This window comes from Rhinopithecus roxellana, chromosome 11 (genome assembly GCF_007565055.1).
Source record: "Rhinopithecus roxellana isolate Shanxi Qingling chromosome 11, ASM756505v1, whole genome shotgun sequence".
NCBI lineage: Eukaryota > Metazoa > Chordata > Mammalia > Primates > Cercopithecidae > Rhinopithecus > Rhinopithecus roxellana.
In genome coordinates, this window is record NC_044559.1 from 115,970,691 (window position 1) to 115,991,043 (window position 20,353).

Genomic DNA, 20,353 nt, shown 5'->3' on the forward strand with positions numbered 1-20,353 from the left:
ACTTTGTTTTTGTTTTGTTGAGACAGAGTCTTACTCTGTCACCCAGGCTGGAGTGCAGTGGTGCGATCTTGGCTCACTGCAATCTCCGCATCCCAGGTTCAAACGATTCTCCTGCCTCAGCCTCCCCAGTAACTGGGACTACAGGTGCACGCCACCACAGCCAGCTAATTTTTGTATTTTTAGTAGAGACAATATTTCACCATGTTGGCCAGGCTAGTCTCAACTCCCAGCCTCAGGTGATCCAACCGCCTTGGCCTCCCAAAGTGCTGGAATTACAGGCATCTGCCACCATGCAGGACCCTCAAAGTACTTTATCATAAGTGTATTCATTCCGTTTACCTACATGCTGTATAAAATTTGTTATAAACCTGATTAAATTGCAAACTCCTTGAAGACAGGCACCATGTCTGCTTTTCCTATCTCTACGGCAGAGAGGGTCTGACCCAATTTATTACTGTTGTATGAACTGTCAGCAAACAAAAAGAAAAATGAAACAAAAGAAGCCCTAATATCTTGTGGAAGAACCTTGTATTCAATTAAGGATTGTAGGAAGACCTGACTGCAAAGTGGATTGACCTTTTGAGAAGTGAAATGCTTTACTGCTGCCCAGCACTTTTTTTTTTAAGCTTTCATATCACAACAACTTGGCTCCATCACTATTAATCTTCTATGGTAATGCAGTGACAATGAGATGATTTCTCTGGAGAATCTATGCTAATACTATTAAAATGCTCTTACAATGTCAAAATGATTGCAGTGTATGCATGTGGGGACTGTGCTTATGCGATTATGATATTATAGTGATGGGCGATTACCATAGGAAACTACTAATTCAACCCTGCAGGGACTTGTATTATGAAGCCATTATAACATGAGATTATAATGACACAATAACTTGGATGCACATTTGTGATGTGAAAAGCAAAAGCTAATTTGAATGCAAGTCATATTTCCATCAAATTGTAATTAAACACTGAAAGCAATGCGTGTTTAAATTTGAGACAGAGACATGCAATCCGTAAATGAAAGTTGTGGGGAAGGAGTGTATGGCGAGTGTAAGCTTAGAATAGTGTCAAGGTACCATTTGCAACTCTGCCCTTTGGTATTTACTGGGTGTGAAAGCTGTCACCGACGGTGCTTCTCCAGATTTTCTCCCTCTCTGCTGGTCCTCTAAAGCAGCCAAAAACAGTACCAAGACACAAGAAGTGTGGGGCCAATTTCCGTTCCTATCACAACCGCTAACATTGACAGTCTTTCTGTTTCATTTTTGAAGTAGGCATGAAGCACCTTACCTCCCTCAAGACGAGAGACTAAAGCAAAGTTTCTTCCATGAAAAATAACCTTTTTTATATGCGACAAAATTACTCCATATTCAAAATCAGACAGAACAGATAAGTGCAAAGGGAAAAAAGATTTTTAAAAATCTTTAAAAATTCTACTCCCAGAGATGACCTGTATTAGCATCTCTGGGTATTTTCTTTCAGACTGTTCTCCATGCATAATATCAATGTATTTTTCTTCAAAAATTTGCATTCTACAGCACTTTTAAAACCTACTTAGTAGGCCGGGCGTGGTGGCTCAAGCCTGTAATCCCAGCACTTTGGGAGGCCGAGACGGGCGGATCACGAGGTCAGGAGATCGAGACCATCCTGGCTAACACGGTGAAACCCCGTCTCTACTAAAAAATACAAAAAAACTAGCTGGGCGAGGTGGCGGGCGCCTGTAGTCCCAGCTACTCGGGAGGCTGAGGCAGGAGAATGGCGTAAACCCGGGAGGCGGAGCTTGCAGTGAGCTGAGATCCGGCCACTGCACTCCAGCCTGGGCGGCAGAGCGAGACTCCGTCTCAAAAAAAAAAAAAAAAAAAAAAAAAAAAACCTACTTAGTGAGTCTTCTCACCCCTTCCAGTTGCAAGATCTATTTCTTATCCAAGAGATTCCAGTTGATAATTTTGTTTGTTTTTTGAAGGTCAGCTCGAGCTGGACGATTTCACGTGTCACTTGGACAAGTATATTTTACTATTAAAGAATCATACTTGGAAAGGTTTACACTCTGCATATGTCAGTTACAGGATGGGTCTATAGTAAATTCTTCAGATTCTACTAGCAGTACTATCGCTACTCCACATTTGTCTCTGTTTAAGGAATCAATGGGGTCTTTGAGAAATCATAGGGCTCTAATTTGTTCTCAAACTGGTAATTATTGTATGGTTTAGATAACCATAGATTATTTTTTAAAAACTAGGAACATTTAGGAACTACAGAACTTGTTAGCTACACCCCTGCATCTGCTAGTTTAGATGTTCTAAGGTTACACAGCAGCTCGTATGTATTCCCTCCTAATTATGACTCAAAGTAGTTACAGCTCCTTGGTTTAAATATAGTTGAGTTTTTGTTATTAAGTATATGCTTTGCACTTAGATATGCTGTATATTTCAGAGTTATTTATTTGCTTGTTTGCTTATTTGAGACCGAGTTTTGCTGTCCTTACCTAGGCTGGGATGCAATGGCGCAATCTCGACTCACCACAACCTCCACCTTCTGGGTTCAAGCGAGTCTCCTGCCTCAGCCTCCCGAGTGGCCGGGATGACAGGCATGCACCACCATGCCTGGCTAAGTTTGTATTTTTAGTAGAGATGGAGTTTTTCCATGTTGGTCAGGCTGGTCTTGAACTCCCAACCTCAGGTGATTTGCCCTCCTTGGCCTCCCAAAGTGCTGGGATTACAGGTGGGGGCAGCTGCACCCGGCCCAGAGTTATTTTTATTACCCCTCTTGCAATGACCAAATGAAGAAGACAGTTTAAATTACTAGAGTCTTATTTTTCTAATTAGGAAAAGGAAAGCACACTGCAGTTAAAGGGCTTGCTTTGTGTCATGCAGTGAACAGTAGAATTGAGATTAGGTCTTCTGGTCCTAGGTTAGCATAGCTTCTTTTTTAGGCTACGATGTGATGTCACTTTGGGTTAATACTTCCGTATTAATGGAGACAAGAATAACTGTTTTTGATGTTCATAGTAAATACTTACATAGCTTAGTAAAACGAACGTTGGACAAGTTGAGAGACTGGGTTCTAGTTTAGGCTATGTGACCTTCCAAAGATTAAGGATTCCATTTTAGCACCTAAAATTGAAGTCATCAAATTAAATGATCTCCATCATTTATTCCAGCTCAAAAATTCTAAAATCAAATAGTATTGAACATTAATTGAAATGCAAATATTTTCATTTTAAGCATTATACATTTTAATATTTAATAACATATTTTACCTACTTTAAAAACCATTAATCTAAATTCAAAACCAGTCCTCACTTGGATGACTTGTAATAATTTGATACTTTTTAGCAGATTTGTAATTTGATTCAAACTTTCTTTTTTTGAGAAATTTATTAAATTATTAAAGTTGCAGATATAAAGTTGATCGAAAAGAGATGAAAATTACAGTCTTTTTTTTTTTTTAATAGAATCTCACTCTGTTTCCCAGGCATCCTACTGCAACTTCCACCTCCCAGGTTCAAGAGAGTCTCCTGCCTTAGCCTCCCGATTAGCTGGGATTACAGGCACCCGCCACCACGCCTGGCTAATTTTTGTAATTTTGATAGAGACGGGTTTCACCATGTTGGCCAGGCTGGTCTCAAACTCCTCACCTCAGGTGATCCGCCCACTTCAGCCTCCCAAAGTGCTGGGATTACAGGCATGAGCCACTGTGCCTGACTGAAAATTACAGTCATTTGATATATCAGCAATATTGTTAAAGTACAGTTAAAACTACAGTGAAAGGAGATTTTTACTTACATAATTATATAAGTATATACATAAATCATTGTGTCAAATAATATTTTATTTATTTATTTATTTATTTTTTGAGATGGAGTCTCGCTGTGTCGCCCAGGCTGGAGTGCAGTGGTGCGATCTCGGCTCACTGCAAGCTCTGCCTCCCAGGTTCATACCATTCTCCTGCCTCAGCCTCCCGAGTAGCTGGGACTACAGGTGCCTGCCACCACGCCCGGCTAATTTTTTTGTATTTTTAGTAGAGACGGGGTTTCACTGTGTTAGCTAGGATGGTCTCGATCTCCTGACCTCTTGATCCGTCCGCCTCAGCCTCCCAAAGTGTAATATTTTAAATACATGATTTTCTGTGAATTCTTAGGAAGCAGGTGATAGCAATGATTGAGGTGCTAAATTAAGCTATGGTGCTAGACAAACCTTTCTAAATATTTTAATGCAGCTTATTTTTATGGGGAAAATATATAAGCAAATTAAATTTAAGCAAATTAAATATAATTAAATTCCTTTTTACTTACGTATATAATTTTATATATAAATGAGTTAATTAAAATTTGTTATTTGATGGTAGAGATTTTTTTTTTTTTTTACGTGGCTTTTTCTCGAGAGAACTTAGAATTCAGTTAGAGTATTTTCTTGGCCATCTCAAAGACCGGGAAAGAGTGATTATTGCTCTATGACACATGTAGTCATTACAGATTTGCCCTTGACCCCATTGTAGTAAATCAGCTTTCAGGAGTTGAAATCTCCTGTTTGTTACCTTACTTTTAGTACATCAAATGCTAGTCTTTCCCCAAAACACTTCCCTGTCAGGTGCCACACTCTCTTAGGACTAGGCAAAATTTGTTACTTTGAATTCTTTCCTAGACCATTAATAAAGGCTACCTCTAAAGCAATTTTTTCAGACTTGGAGTTCCACAAACTCTCAACAAAATTTTGATTTTGTCTTTTCATTTTTATAATCATCAAACCATTTTAAGCATATTCTGAATCCATATCCCTGTTTTATAACCATATACTGCCGTAGGGTTTCATTATATGCATTTCCATTACTTTTTAAGACTTGAGTGATACCAAATTACTACCTAAAATAACATTTATCTTTTTCATGACTTTTTTTTTTTTTCAAACTGGGGTCTCTGTTTTATTGGAAGCCATGGCCGTATTTCCTAGGACTTTTTTTTTTTTTTTTTTTTTTGAGATGAAGTCTCACTCTTGCCGCCCAGGCCAGAGTGCACTGGCATGATCTTGGCTCGCTGCAACCTCTGTCTCCCGGGTTCAAGCAATTCTCCTGCCTCAGCCTCCCAAGTACCTGGAATTACAGGCACCTGCCAATACGCCCGGATAATTTTTGTATTTTTAGTAGAGATGAGGTTTCCCCATGTTGGCCAGGCTAGTCTCAAACTCCTGACCTCAAGCAATCCGCCCACCTTGGCCTCCCCAAGTGCTGGGATTACAGGTGTGAGCTGTCACGCCCAGCCTTTTCCTAGGACTTTTTGAGAGGTAGTTAGATTGAGAGAGCAGTGGATAATCTGTCAAAGTGGTTTGCTTACTTTATTTATTTCCTTTATAAGAAGTACAGTTGGTTTACAAATTAAATCACATATGATGGCTGCATGTATATTTGTTTTTCTGAGTCTGACTTTAGGGTTTGTTTATATGAGTATCCTAGGGGTAGAACTAAGAGTTAAGACTTGTTGTGAGTTTTCTAGTCTTGGCAATTTTTCCAGCCCTGTGATTTGTACTGTCTTACACATAATCTACTCTTTTTTTTTTTTTTTAGACAGAGTCTCGCTCTGTTGCCCAGGCTGGAGTGCAGTGATGCAATCTCAGCACACTATAGCCTTTGGCTCCCAGGTTCAAGTGATTCTCCTGCCTCAGCCTCCTGAGTAGCTGGGATTACAGGCATGTACTACCATGCCTGGCTAATTTTTGTATTTTTAGTAGAGATGGAGTTTCATCATGTAGGCCAGGCTGGTCTCAAACTCCTGGCCTCAAGTGATTCTGCCCGGCCACATAATCTACTCAACATTACCTCCTTAAGATTGATGCCTGCCAGGCATGGTGGGTCATGCCTGTAACCCCAGCACTTTGGGAGGCCAAGGCAGGTGGATCACAAGGTCAGGAGATTGAGACCATCCTGGCTAACATGGTGCAACCCCGTCTCTACTGAAAATATAAAAAATTAGCCAGGCGTGTGGCATGCGCCTGTAGTCCCAGCTACTCGGGAGACTGAAGCAGTACAATCACTTGAACCTGGGAGGCAGAGGTTGCAGTGAGCTGAAATTGTGCCACTGCACTCCAGCCTAGACGACAGAGCGAGTATCTGTCTTAAAAAAAAAAAAAAAGGAAAAAAAAGAATGATGCTCACTTATCTCTCAAACTGAGAGAAAACTGGAGACAGAGGGAAGAACTCAGCCAAGCTCCTGATAAACCACTTACTTAAAGCTAAGAGATTATCATGATAAATGATAATTGGGATTCTTGTCCTGTGTTCTTTTATAAGAAACAGGCGATGCATATTTTTTTTTTCTTTTTTTTTTGAGACCAAGTCTCACTCTTGTCACCCTGGCTGGAGTGCAATGGCACAATCTCGGCTAACTGCAACCTCTGCCTCTCGGGTTCAAGCAGTTCTCCTGCCTCACCCTCCCGAGTACCTGGGATTACAGTCAGGTGTCACCATGCCCAGCTAATTTTTGTATTTTTAGTAGAGACGGGGTTTCACCATGTTGGCCAAGCTGGTCTTGAACTCCTGACCTCAGGTGATCCCCCCATCTTGGTTCCCAAACTGCTGGGATTACAGGCGTGAGTCACTGCGCCCAGCCAATGCATATTTTCTTTGGTGCACATTTTAGATGTTTATTAGTAAGTGTTGGTCAACTCCCAAAGGAGAAATCTCAGAGGCCATGGTTGTTTTCCCTTTTTTTTTTTTTTTTTTTGAGACGGAGTCTCACTCTGTCGCCCAGGCTGGAGTGCAGTGGCCGGATCTCAGCTCACTGCAAGCTCCGCCTCCCAGGTTCACGCCATTCTCCTGCCTCAGCCTCCCGCGTAGCTGGGACCACAGGCGCCCGCCACCTCGCCCGGCTAATTTTTTGTATTTTTCAGTAGAGACGGGGTTTCATCGTGTTAGCCAGGATGGTCTCGATCTCCTGACCTCGTGATCCGCCCGTCTCGGCCTCCCAAAGTGCTGGGATTACAGGCTTGAGCCACCGCGCCCGGCCTTGTTTTCCTATTTTTAAAGGTCTCCCACGGGATGCTTACGGAACCTATAGCAGTGGATTCTGCCTTTAGTGAAAGTGAAATATAGCTCATCATCCTTGTCTCAATAATAACCCCATTTCCTCATTGGCGAAATGGGAACAATGATAATAAATGTGGATTTCGTCTCAAAGTACATCCGATGGTCCGGTCTTCCACTGTTTTTGATGACTCACCTTCTGTTGATCCCTTACCTATTTCACCGGGACATTAGGAGATTTAATTAAAGTGTGTAGAGGATCTAAGCTCTTCAGAGAAACACACAGCATTATCATGGTAGATAACACTTCTGATCTTCCATAATCTCTTGAAGGTAATGAAACCAGCAATATAGAAAGCTGAGGCTTTAATATAGTCGGAGTTTTATGAAGATACATCCATACAATACTTCATTAGTAGTGGTCACCGTTGTGGGATTGAGAGTTCAGAATTCAATTCCTAGGAACTTTCTAATTGTTCTAAACATGTTGATGTAACTTTTTTCCTGTCAATACACACATTCGAGAGATCAGTTAAGTATTCAGGTCATACTGGTTTTACCCAACTTTGAAGGCTTTTCTATTTTGTTTTCAAACTGTGATTATTATAAGTTGGAGCAGAGGGGAAAAGAGTATTTATCCAGGTTTGTGTTTTCCCTGACAGACAGTCCTGCTTTTAAGATCCCTGAGGAACAAGGAAAATTACTTTTGTTTCCTGGCTCATCTCCTGGTCTCTGGTTTCTCCAGCTTTCAACCTGTACTCCAACTGCCTACTTAATGATCACCCTAATATAGTTCTCATCCTCTGGGTCAAGCCCTTGTGTCAGTATTTTTCACTGTAAGCTAATGTGCAACCTACAATGAGCCTTTATGGGATGCTTTAAAGTCTGGAAACATGATTCTCATTACTCATATCATCAGAATGTCTCTGTGACATGCCACCTCCTCCAGGAAGCCTTCTCATTCCTCTAGTATCAGTGAATGTTGTCCATACCAATCTCACAGGGCACTTGCTTTGTACCTGTATCTGTCCATTTTCATGCTCCTGATAAAGATATACCTAAGAATGGGTAATTTATAAGGAAACGAGGTTTAATTGACTCACTGTTCCACATGGCTGGGGAGTCCTCACGATCATGGCAGAAGGGAAGGAGGAGCCAAGTCACATCTTACATGGCAGCAGGGAAGAGAGAACTTGTGCAGGGGAACTCCTCTTTATAAAACCATCAGATCTCGTGAGACTCAAACACTGTCACGAGAACAGCATGAGAAAGACCCACCCCCATGATTCAGTTACCTCCCCCGGGTCCTTCCATGACACATGGGAATTGTGGGAGCTACAATTCAAGATAAGATTTGGGTGAGGACATGGCCAAGCCATATCAGTACCTCTCTCCTAGCATTTACTGCACTCTGCTTTGTATGATAAATATCCTATTAATATATAAAACAATGAGTGTCTCATTACTTACTATGTGTGTGCCAGGCACTGTGTTGGTGGCTCCTCTCTTATGGCCAGGATTGTTTCTTTTTCATCTTTGTTTTCCTGCAAATCTTCTGTTGGAGTTAGTAGATCCTCAGCAAACATTTGCTACATTACATTGAAATGTATGCAGGTGAAATTAGCACATGTTTGGAAAGCTGATTTCCTTGCATTCCCTTCCTATGCCCTGAGAACTTAAGACCCCCCTCAGATCTGTAAATCAAAGCAGCTTTTCTTAATATTTCAGGAAGCTTAAAGATCATTGGTCACAAGCCTATAAAAAGGACATAATGCCAATGAAAACGTAGGTTTGCTTGTGGCTGAAATTACATTCCATCAATGTGGAATTGAAGGGTGGATAGAACGGAAGTAAATATTTGCTCATTGGTTGAGCAGACATTTATTGAGCATCGTACTCTGTGCAGTCGCTGTTTGTATTAGTTTGTTCTCACACTGCTATAAATATACTACCCAAGTCTGGGTAATTTGTAATAGCAAAGAGGTTTAATTGACTCATAGTTCCACATGGCTGGGGAGGCCTCAGGAAACGTACAATTATGGTGGAAGGGGAGTCAGCCATGTCTTACATGGCAGCAGGAGAGACAGAGGGTGAGTAAGAGCAGGGAAAACTGCATCATAAAACCAGATGATCTCATGAGAACCCACTCACTATCATGAGAACAGCATGGGGAAAACCGTCCCCATGATCCAGTCACCTCCCATCTCTTCCCTCCCTCAATATGTAGGGATGATGGAGATTACAATTCGAGATGAGATTTGGGTGGGGACACAGAGCCAAACCATATCACTGTTATAGCTTAGAGTTGCACATACTGTTCCAAATATGGGAATGGAGTTAGTTATCAAAACAAAATCTAGTTACAAGTGCAGCTCTCCCTTTCATTGGTTATGGTGTTGAGTTTCCCAGACAGGTGTCCAGGCCGGCAGCAGACCAGAGCAAGGCAAGGGCTAGAGTCAGAATGGAAGTCTTTGAGCTCCCTGCTGGTGTCTGACAGACCCTTTTCTGTTATGACTACCTTTTTTTTTTACACCTAACAGGCTAGGTTAGACCATCTAAAAACATGTACCTGCACTGATTCTTTGTTTGTTTGAGACAGAATCTTGCTCTGTCACCCAGGTTGCAGTGCAGTGGCACCATCTCAGCTCACTGCAACCTCCGCCTCCCCCGTTCAAGTGATTCTCGTGACTCAGCCTCCCAAGTAGCTGGTATTACAAGCAGATGGCACCACGCCCAGCTAATTTTTGTATTGTTAGTAGAGATGGGGTCTCGCCATGTTGGCCAGGCTGGTGTCAAACTCCTGGCCTCAAGTGATCCGCCTGTCTCTGCCTCCTGAAGTGCTGGAATTACAGGCATGAGCCACTGCACCTGGCCTGATTCTTTTGAACTCTGGATTAGCAAAACATAGTATTGTTATTTGTGCAACTGAATCACACAGCCTTTCTGTGATTCAAAGTTTATTTAAAAATTAAACGGCCTTAGAAAGAAATTCCTGCGGGTGGTCCATACATCTAAAACATTTGCCTAAGAGCCATTATCCAGGTTTACTTTTCATAAAGGAAGACTTACGGCCATGAATCACCTGCAGTAATTTTACTAAGTATTTTTAGTTTTCTGATTTTCAGTTGACTTCCACCAATGCAGATAGGAAATGTCTTTGGAGATGAAGTCACTTGCTGTTAGTTTTTATATGCTCAAGATTCTGGTTCTTACACTACTCTAACCTTTCCCATGGTTTTGCTTTTTGTGGTTTCTGTTACCCATAGTCAACCACAGTCTGAAAATATTAAGATATTTTAAGACGCAGAGAGAGAGAGAGAGAGAGAGGAGAGAAACCTCATTCATGTAAGTTTTATTCCAGCATATTGTTATAGTTCTTCTATTTTATTATTAGTTATTGTTAATCTTTTACTGTGCCTAATTTATAAATTAAAGTTTATCATAAGTATGTATATATGGGGAAAAAAAACATAGTCTCTACAGGGTTAGGTACTATTTGCGGTTTCATGCGTCCACTGGGGACCCTGGAACAGATTTTCTGTGGATAAGAGGGCACTACTGTGGATAGTAAGGGAAAGTTAAAAAAAACAAAAACAAAAACAAACAAGTCCAAAACAAAACAAAACAAAAGGCTATGTATTCCTATGTAGTTGGGTAAAGAAGAAGAATCTAAAATAGCACATTTGCTGCCAGGCACAGTGACTCATGCCTGTAATCCTGGCACTTTGGGAGGCTGAGGCAGGCGCATCACCTGAGGTCAGGAGTTCGAGACCAGCCTGGCCAACATGGTGAAACCCTCTCTCTACTAAAAATACAAAAATTAGCCAGGTGTGGTGGATGGGTGCCTGTAATCCCAACTACTCAGGAGGCTGAGGCAGGGGAATTGCTTGAACCCAGGAAGGTGGAGGTTGCATTGTGCAGTTGCACTCCAGCCTAGGTGACATGAGTAAAACTCCATCTCAAAAAGTAATAATGGTAAAATAAAATAGTGTATTTGCTGCCTTCTGATAACTTGGAGTGTGAAGATACAGGAAAGTTGAAAAAACAAACCTGGCTTCAAAATCCAGAGCCCAAACACTTTTGGAAAAACATTTTCCATGCTTTTTAATAATTTTTAGCTCTTCCGATTTGAGAAAATAATGTGATATTCCATAAAAGGGCTGTGCTGTGATCTCAGAATTATCTATTGTCAGAAATATATTGAATAAAGATTCCAGGAAAATGGCCAGGCATGGTGGCTTATGCCTGTAATCCCAGCACTTTGGGAGGCAGAGGAGGGCGGATCACTTTAGGTCAGGAGTTTGAGACCAGCCTGGCCAACACGGCAAAACCCTGTCTCTACTAAAAATACAAAAATTAACCGAGTGTGGTGGCAGACACCTGTATCCCAGCTACTCAGAAGGCCGAGGCAGGAGAATCACTTGAACTCGGGAGGCGGAGGTTGCAGTGAGCCAAGATCAAGCCGCTGTACTCCAGCCTGAGTGACAGAGCAAAACTCCATCTCAAAACAAAAAAGATTCCAGAAGAATGTTTAGCTCTTTTTTTTTAATGACTTTTAACCTCTATTAACTACACATTTATGTTGTTCTTTTCTAGTGCTAATTCCACTTCTATTTATAATTTCTTTGCTTCTGCTTTAATTTTTATTTTCTTACTTTATTATATGCTTCGTTTGTGTAAGTTTCCTCAAACCCTTTGTGGATAAAGCTGGACTAAAACAAGCAAGCATCTAGATGTTCATTAAATACATATTATGTACCAGGCACTGCAGGGAACTGAGGACTGAGAGGCAAAGAAGATATGACTCACCCCAACGAACTCAAAGTCTGATGGAAAAGACATAAAACAGAAGAAGGTAGCTGGGTGCGGTGGTTAATGCCTATAATCCCAGTACTTTGGGGGCCAAGGTGGGAGGATCCCTTGAGTCCAGGTGTTCAAAACCAGCCTGGACAACATAGGGAGACCCCTTTCTCTATAGAAAATAAAAAAAATAGTTGGGTGTGGCAACATGCCCTTGTAGTCCCAACTACTCGGGAGGCTGAGGTGGGAGGATCACTTGAGCCCAGGAGTTTGAGGCTGCAGTGAGCTATGATCATACTGCTGCACCCCAGCCTGAGTGACAGAGTGAGACCCTGTCTCTTTAAAAAAAAAAAAAAAAAAAAGCCAAAAAAACAAAAATCAGAAGTGCATTATTAAGGTGAAACTTGAGGTGCTATGACAGTACCTAGAATTGACATCTTACCTGTATTGCCTGAGCAACAAGGAGGAACCACAGGACAGTCTTCTAGTTAGGAAGAGTACTGAAGGCTGAGTAGAAGTTGGCCAGGATTGGGAAAGGGTCAGGGAGGAGAGTGGGAGTGGGTTGGGTTCACAAGCTGAGAGCAGAGGCAGAAACCTGCTCAGAGACCTTGGGACGGGAGAAGATGTAAATTCCAGGAAAGGGCAGGCAAGTGCAGAGTGGGTTCACAGGGTACTATCAGACTCTATGTTCAGATTTGTTTTTTAAGGTTAGAAGACTCAGGGAGAGACATGTTCATGTCTGCATTTTAGAAAGAGCCGTGTATAGGCTTCCCAAGGTGGACTGGAAAGCGGAGAGATTGCTGAGAAGCTTTTACTGGAATCCATCTGTGAGGTGATGGTGGTTCCTGCTAAGATCGTGACTGTGAGAGGGAAGGGGAAGAGATGAACCGAAGAGCTATTAAAGTGGTGGAATTTACAGGATTTAGAAACTGAGTGGGTGTGGGTGAGGCAGGAGTCTTGGATGAAATCTGAGTTTGTTTTGTTTTCTTGTTTGTTCATTTCTGAGATTGTGAACATGACTCACTACAGCCTCGAGCCCAGGCTCTGGTGATCCTTTTGCCTCAGCCTCCTGTGTAGCTGGAACCACAGGTGCGTGCCAACACCCCTGACTAATTTTTGAATTTTTTTTCTAGAGATGAGGTCTCACTTTGTTGCCCAAGCTGATCACGAACTCCTGGGCTCAAGCAGTCCTCCTGCCTCAGGCTCCCAAAGTGGTGCTGGGATTATAGCATGAGCCACCGTGCCTGGCTTTTTTTTTTTTTAATTTAAATAGGAGCATTTGTAGATGTTGCATCAGAGAGAATGTGGAAAATGTAGACATGTCATGTAAATTACCAAGTGCTGGGCTTTTAATTATCAAATAAGGTTGCATTCTATTTTGTCATTGTCGGCTAAACTAGTCTAATTAATCTTAACAGAACTCTATATGAAAAGCTGTTCGTAGTCAATATTTGCCTTTCTCTAAGCAGATTCAGGTTGGAATTGCAGCCTTTCAGTCCAGGAGCAAGTTTCTTGACTTTTCTTGGCCTCACTTTCCTCATAGAATATCAAGCCAGCAATGCATTCGTGAGAATTTGAGATGAGAGATGTAAAGTGCTTTAAGTAACACATAGGGGCTTAGTCAATGAACACAAGGCATGATTATTGATTCCCAGCCTCCAAATGAGGCCAAGGGACTCTTATCTATCTTTGTACCTCCCATAGACCTTATCTGCCCCACATAGCATCTTACACTTATTAACTGCTTAATACATATTTATCAAATCCATAGTAACTTTTTATTTCATCTTGTTGAGGCTGTTTGCCCTCCATTAAAAAGGTTTCCTGGGAGGGAGCGGTGGCTCACGCCTATAATCCCAGCACTTTGGGAGGTCGAGGCAGGCAGATCACTTGAGGTCAGGAGTTCAAGACCAGCCTGGCCAACAGAGTGAAACCCCATATCTACTAAAAATACAAAAATTAGTTGGGTATGTTGGTGGGTACCTGTAATCCCAGCAACTTGGGAGGCTGAAGCAGGAGAGTCACTTGAATCTGGAAAGTGGAGGTTTCAGTGAGCCCAGATTGTGCCACTGCACTCCAGCCTGGGCGACAGAGCGAGGCTCCATCTCAAACAAAAAATAATTCTTACAGGTCTACTCTTTAAAAATATTTCTTTCTGTGGTTCTATTTTTATGGTTTATCTTTACTTAAAATGTATTGTTTGATTCTCTTTTTTTTTTTTTTTTAACTTACAAATGATGACTTGCACTTCCTAATTTCTGATAGGAAGTTCCCTTCATGACACCCCCGCCTCCATTTCCACTGCTAACCCCACGCATGAGTGTGTTCAAATGAGATCTTGTTCCTGGTCTGGCTTAACTGTGATAAAAATGATTCAGGCCGTGGAGCTTTTTCCAGAATTGTCACTGGGCTTCAAGACTTCCACCAAAGTCAAAATCAGTCAGCTATGGACTACCTCAAACAGCTTGAATTGAATTAAAATGAACCATAGCGCTAGAAAGGCGTGTAATTTGATCTGAAATATTGCGCAGGAACAATATCAAGTCTCAGGCAAGACAGGTAATTAGCAACTTTGTGATAATAAAGAATCTGAAATAGCTCTTGACTTCATAACTCTTTGCCTGCCTGTGTGTTTTGGTTGGGGGATTCAAAATGTATATTTTACTATTTTACCTGTGACATTAGTATAAGCATCTGATGGATTTACACTAGTAGCATTGATCTTTTCCCATCTTACTACCTTTTATTGATTATAAATGTCAGAAACATTAAAAACTGGAAAATACATTAAATTGTAGTGAAAGAAAAAAAAGATCTATCTTCACTCCTGCTCAAAGATAAGCTTAACATTTTAGTATCTCTGTCTGTTAAGGCCTACTTATATGTAGATACATACACTCCATATAAATTTTTATCATACAGTAAAATACTTAAACTAGTTTTGTGTTTTGCTTTCTTGGGTAATAAAAGCATTTTTCTTTATTTTCCTTATTTTTTTCTTTACATCAAAGAGCATACAGAATATAAGAGCATTTTTCTATGTCATTAAATATTTTTTGCAAATATAATTGAACGGTTGCATAATGTTCCATCCTGTTTATATGTAAACATTCCTATGTTATAAGACATTTTGTTGCCATTCTATATAATGCCATAATGGACTCTTGGAGCATAAATCTTTTTTACACATGTCTAAATATTCCCTTAAGACAGATTCCCATCAGCAGAGTAACATTTTTAAGACTCGGGATACTTACTGCTAAATTACTTTTCAGACAAGTTGGGCAAATTTGTACTTTTGCCAGCGTTGTGGCTAGGAGGTTGTCATATCTCCACGCTCACTACAGTCTTCCTGTTTTCACAAACAAGTCAATGAATGGGCCGGATTTGTTGTAACCGTCTCTCAAGTGATGCTTTCTATGGGATTCCCACAATATGACTACTGCTAACTTTTAAGGACTAGGTTACCATTTTAAATGGAAAGATTTTTTCTTCAATGTGAAGCTGGATATCTATAAATAAAAAATTGCAATTGGTTATTTGGTGTTTCTTGCATTGCTGGTTATAAGTTCCTTAAATATTATACAGATATTATTTTTATTATTTAACATTTATCCCATGATAAAACTGGAATCATGTATGCCTGATACAGATTGACTGTGTCTCCACCCACATCTCACTTGAATTGTCATAATCCCCATGTGTCAAGGGTGGGGCCAGGTGGAGATAATTGAATCACGGGGCGGTTGCGCCCATACTGTTTTCCCGGTAGTGAATAAATCTCAGGAGATCTGCTGGTTTTATAAATGGAAGTTCCCCTGCGCAAGCTCTCTTGCCTGCTGCCATGTAAGTCATGGCTTTGTTCCTCATTCGCCTTCCGCCATGACTGTGCGACCTCCCCAGCCATATGGAATCGTGAGGCCATTAAACCTCTTTCCTTTATAAATTACCCAGTCTCAGTTATGTCTGTATTACAGCATGAGAACAGACTAATACAGTCCTTCTCCCCCACCACGTTTTGGGGCTTATCTGGGGATAGTAATTCCTAATAATAATACTTTATTTCTTTGGTATTTGGACTTTTGGACAGCTTTTTGAAATTTGAACAGTTTTCTATTATGTTGTACCCTCTGCAATTTATGAAAGTAAAATACACTGTGCTTCAGGTTTAGTTTGTAGAAGTGAGAATTTTATGTACGTAGCTTCTATTCTCTTCATTTCTCACTAAGAAGTCAAAATTTAAAGCAGACTTCCTGTTTGGACATAAAAGAAAAAGTAATTATTTGTAGAGTAATTTAATCTAGTGGGTCTTAGGGCATAGCTCTCCATGTTATATGCTCAATTTCCTTGCAAACTTCAAAAAAGGAAAAACTTTATTGGAATTTTAGAGTTAGAGCACATTGTACTTTATTCACTTTGGAATAAACCGTTTGGCTCTTTCATTCTTTTTTTTTTTTTTTTTTTTTTTGAGACGGAGTCTTGCTCTGCCACCCAGGCTGGAGTGCAGTGCCCGGATCTCAGCTCACTGCAAGCTCCGCCTCCCGGGTTTACGCCATTCTCCTGCCTCAGCCTCCCGAGTAGCTGGGACTACAGGCGCCCGCCTCGTCGCCCGGCTAGTTTTTTTTTTTTTTTTTTGTATTTTTAAGTAGAGACAGGGTTTCACCGTGTTAGCCAGGATGGTCTCGATCTCCTGACCTCGTGATCCGCCCATCTCGGCCTCCCAAAGTGCTGGGATTACAGGCTTGAGCCACCGCGCCCGGCCAGCTCTTTCATTCTTTAAGGTTTAAACTAGTTATTATACTTTCGTTCTCTCTATTCATTTCAGTTGAGTCTCACTGATGCAAACTAAACACTAGATACTATATAACTATTGGGGATAAAGGAGACCTTCTGCCCACGCCACCTCTAGCCTGACGAAGCCCCTGCTGAAGTCAAAGGAAGACAAATCCATGCCATGCTGGGATATACTGTGGAACCTCATGATGTATTCATTATGAGTCCTCATCTCCACCACACCCCAGCTAGTAAGTTACTTAGATAAACCAAATCTATGCACAAATGAACTGACTATTAAAAATTAGTTATCCTAGCGCTTGAACCCGGGAGGTTGCAGTGAGCTGAGATTGCGCCACTGCACTCCAGCCTGGGCGACAGAGCAAGACTCTGTCTCGGGGGGGGGGGGGGGGGGGAGGCAATTAGCTCTCCTGTAAGCATTCCTGTGTCCTTAATATCAGTTTCTGTTCCTGCCTTGCATCTCCGCGTCTTTTTCTTTGTCGCTAGCCGAATGCTGTAAATGCTCATAAATATCAAGTCATATGATGGAAAGAGATTGCAAACTAAAACTGAATACCTTAAAGATGCAGTTTGTCATGAAGCTGCTGAAAGAGATACTGGAGAAATGCCAAAATACCTCTGAAGCCAAAGTCTGGCTATGTGACTGTGGAGCATTTAAAAGCTTCTCATGACTTAGTTTCCTCACTTGAAAACTGGAATAATATCTGCCTGATTAACCACGTAAGATTTGAAATAAAAAGCAAGTAAAATGATACCGAAAAGCACCACTTAAATAATAAAGTACCAGGCGGGGCGCGGTGGCTCAGGCCTGTAATCCCAGTATTTTGGGAGGACGAGGCGGGCAGATCACGAGGTCAGGAGTTCGAGACCAGCCTGGCCAACATAGTGAAATATCGTCTCTACTAAAAATACAGAAAAATAGCTGGTTGTGGTAGCACATGCCTGTAATCCCAGCTACTTGAGAGGCTGAGGCAGGAAAACTGTTTGAACCCGGGAGTTAGACCCTTAACAGCCCAAGAGGAGAAATCAGTAGAAATGGTATCAAGACAAGTGCTTCAGAATAGAAGAAGTTGCATAACAACCAGTTAATAGAGGACCTTGGTAAAAAAATATGATACTCTTCAAAAATATTTTTGCAGAACTTTTTTCATCACTGGGGTACAAATGTCAAGAAAAGAATGTTGTCTCACATAATTTTGTCAGAAAAATGATCTTCCCTCCCCACCAGATCTAACACTCAGCTAATTCTTTGTTCTAACCATTAGGGCATATTTATAATGATGACTTATTTTGATTTTTTTAGCATAAAATCTTAAGCCCTTTAAAAATGACATATTATTTGGCGTTGGTCTCTATATTTTGATTATCTACTGCTGTGTAACAAACCACCTACCTGTTTGGGGTGCTCTAACAGAATAACATAGCCTGGGTGTCTTACAAAAAAACAGAAATTTGGCCAGGCGCGGTGGCTCACGACTGTAATCCCAGCACTTTGGGAGGCCAAGGCGGGTAGATCACGAGGTCAGGAGTTCGAGACCAGCCTGGCCAGCATGGTGAAACCCCATTTCTATTAAAAATACAAAAAAATTATCTGGGCATGATGGCGTGCACATGTAATCCCAGCTACTCAGGAGGCTAAGGCAGGAGAATCGCTTGAACCCGGGAGGCAGAGGTTGCAGTGAGCTGAGATCACGCCACTGTACTCCAGCCTGGGTGACAAAGTGAGACTCCATCTCAAAAAAACAAAACAAAACAGAAATTTATTTCTCATCATTCTGGAGGCTGAGAAGTCTAAGATCGAAGCCCTGGCAGATTTGGTGTCTGGTGAGGGCCTGCATCCTGGTTTGCAGATGGTCATCTTGCTGTGTCTTCACATGGTGAAAGGAAGGAGGGAGCTCTTTGGGATCTTTTTTATAAAGGGACTAATTCCATTTATGAAGCCTCTACCTTCATGAGTTGATCACCTCTCAAAGGCCCCACCTGCTAATACTGTTACCGGGGATTAGGATTTCAACATAGGAATTTTGGAGGGACACATACATTTATAGCCATCCCTAAGCCAGAGGTTACAAACAACTACCATTTTATTGTCCCTCATCATTCTGTGGGTTGGTCAGACTCTGCCAGTTGCTTTTAGCTGGGCCGGACATCATTTGGGATCTTGGCTGGACTAGAATGTCCAGGGTAACTCACTTGTCTGCTACTTTCACATGGACGGCTGCAAGGCTGAGATAAATGGGGGCCCTGGGATGGCTGGGGCCTCTCTCTTTCTCTCCATATCGTCTCAGGGCCCCTTCTTCTCCATGTAGGAAGGTAGCCGGACTTCTTACATTGCAACTCAAGGTTTCCCAAGGTACAAAAGGAGAAGCTGCTTCCAATGATATGAGTCGCAAACTGGCTTGGCATCACTTTCTTCACATTCTGTTGGTTAAAGTGATTCACAGGCCAGCTCAGGTACAGGGTGGAAGGGGGCTACACAAGGATTTGAATATTGGAAAGTACTGAAGGTCATCATGGAGACTTAACCCACTGTAGGAAGCACATTCATTGAAAACGTCATTTCCAGTACTGCTTAGCCATGGATAATGAGGACCCCCTGTAGCTGTAGTCACTTTGGTGCATCATTTCCAAAAACCTAATGAGTTGTAATGTCAATTGCAGCTGTCAATCTACTTTTAATAATCACAGGCCTCAAATGAAGAAATTCATTTACAGGATAAGCAAATTACAGCTTCAGTTTGGTTCATAAACTTCAGCCCCTTATTGCTTATTTTTTGAAAGAACAAGTTTACGCTGATTTGTCCAAGGATACTCAGCAAATATTTGGAAAATAATTCAAAATTTGATGTATAATCATAATCCTATCGCTTCTTGGCCTTTTGGCTAAGATCAAGTGTAGTGTCTGTTCTTATCAGTTTAATCATAATTCTGAACATTTGTATAGTATGTTATTATTATTATTATTATTATTATTTTGAGATGGAGTCTCACTCTGTTGCCCAGGCTGGAGTGCAATGGTACAGCCTCAGCTCACTGCAGCCTATGCCTCTGGGGTTCAAATGATTCTCCTGCCTCAGCCTCCTGAGTACCTGGGACTGACAGACACATGCCAGCCTACCCAGCTGATTTTTGTATTTTTAGTAGAGACAGGATTTCACTGTGTTGGCCAGGCTGGTCTCAAACTCCTGACCTCATGATCCGCCCGCCTCAGCCTCCCAAAGTGCTTGGATTACAGGCCTGAACCACCATGCCCAGTCCGGTACTTTATTATTTAAGTGGTACTTTTAGGTATCGTTTTACTTGCTTTTTATTTCAAATCTTATGTGGTTAATCAGGCAGGTATTATTCCAGTTTTCAAGTGAGGAAACTTAAGTCGTGAGAAGCTTTTAAATGCTCCACAGTCACACAGCCAGAAAACATTGGAGCCAGGACTCCAAGTTTGGGTTCTTTTTTCTTTTTTTCTTTAAGACAGGATTTTACTTTGTTGCCCAGGTTGGAGTGCAGTGGTGTGATCGAGGCTTACTGCAGCCTCAGCCTCAACCTCACAGGCTCAAGGGATCCTCCCACCTCAGCCTCCAGAGCAGCTTGGACCACAAGAGTGCCCCATCATGCCCAGCAAATTTTGTAGAGACAAGGTGTTGCTGTGTTGCCCAGGCTGGTCTCAAACTCCTAGACTCAAGCAATTGTCCCACCTCAGCCTCTCAAAGTCCTGGAATTACAGGCTTGAGATGCTGTGCCTGGCA

At 41.6% G+C, this 20,353-nt stretch overlaps 1 protein-coding gene and 1 non-coding gene across 7 annotated transcripts in view; both read left to right on the forward strand.

Annotated features, from left to right (window-relative positions):
* PTER (phosphotriesterase related) overlaps positions 1-20,353 on the forward strand; it is a 117,784-nt gene that overhangs the window by 19,616 nt on the left and 77,815 nt on the right. The gene's annotated exons all lie outside the window — the stretch shown is intronic.
* LOC115900626 lies at positions 19,474-19,659 on the forward strand. Its single transcript, XR_004060291.1, has one exon. It is a non-coding gene; the product is annotated as a U2 spliceosomal RNA (small nuclear RNA).